The sequence below is a fragment of the Arachis hypogaea genome, chromosome 16 (genome assembly GCF_003086295.3).
Source record: "Arachis hypogaea cultivar Tifrunner chromosome 16, arahy.Tifrunner.gnm2.J5K5, whole genome shotgun sequence".
NCBI classification, from domain to species: Eukaryota; Viridiplantae; Streptophyta; class Magnoliopsida; order Fabales; family Fabaceae; genus Arachis; species Arachis hypogaea.
The window spans coordinates 3683984-3685054 of NC_092051.1; the positions used below are offsets into that span (position 1 = coordinate 3683984).

Consider the following 1071-nt stretch of genomic DNA (forward strand, 5'->3'; position numbering starts at 1 on the left):
TCATTCATGAAACTCAAAGTGGCCTTAGATAGATCAGAGACTAATTTTGCTAAATTAGAAGTATTCTGCTCAGAATTCTCTGTCTGTTGCTGAGTAGAGGATGAAAAAGGTTTACTATTGTTAAACCTGTTTCTTCCACCATTATTAAAGCCTTGTTGAGGCTTTTGTTGATCCTTCTATGAGAAATTTGGATGATTTCTCCATGATGAGTTATAGGTGTTTCCATAAGGTTCACCCAAATAATTTACCTCTGCTATTGCAGGGTTCTCAGGATCATAAGCCTCTTCTTCAGGAGGCGCCTCTTGAGTACTGTTGGATGCAGCTTGCATTCCATTCAGTCTCTGAGAGATCATATTGACTTGCTGAGTCAATATTTTGTTCTGAGCCAATATGGCATTCAGAGCATCAATTTCAAGAACTCCCTTCCTTTGAGGCGTCCCATTACTTACAGGATTCCTCTAAGAAGTGTACATGAACTGGTTGTTAGCAACCATGTCAATAAGTTCTTGAGCTTCTGCAGGTGTTTTCTTTAGGTGAATGGATCCACCTACAGAAGTATCCAATGACATTTTAGCTAATTTAGACAGACCATCATAGAATATATCCAGGATGGTCCATTCTGAAAGCATGTCAGAAGGACACTTTTTGGTCAGTTGCTTGTATCTCTCCCAAGCTTCATAGAGGGATTCACCTTCTTTCTGTTTGAAGGTTTGAACATCCACTCTAAGCTTACTAAGCTTTTGAGGAGGAAAGAACTTGGCTAAGAAAGTCGTGACCAGCTTATCCCAAGAGTTCAGGCTATCCTTAGGTTGAGAATCTAACCATATTCTAGCTCTGTCTCTCACAGCAAACGGGAAAAGCATGAGCCTGTAGACCTCGGGTTGTACCCCATTGGTCTTAACAGTATCACAGATCTGCAAGAACTCAGTTAAGAACTGAAAAGGATCTTCAGATGGAAGTCCATGAAACTTGCAGTTTTGTTGTATCAGAGAAACTAGTTGAGGCTTAAGCTCAAAATTGTTTGCTCCAATGGTGGGAATGGAGATGCTTCTTCCATGTAAATTGGAATTT

At 40.1% G+C, this 1071-nt stretch overlaps 1 non-coding gene across 1 annotated transcript; it reads left to right on the plus strand.

The window, feature by feature from the left end:
• Window positions 1-623: 623 nt before the first annotated feature.
• LOC112760565 (small nucleolar RNA R71) lies at window positions 624-731 on the plus strand. Its single transcript, XR_003180998.1, has one exon. It is a non-coding gene; the product is annotated as a small nucleolar RNA R71 (small nucleolar RNA).
• Window positions 732-1071: the final 340 nt, after the last annotated feature.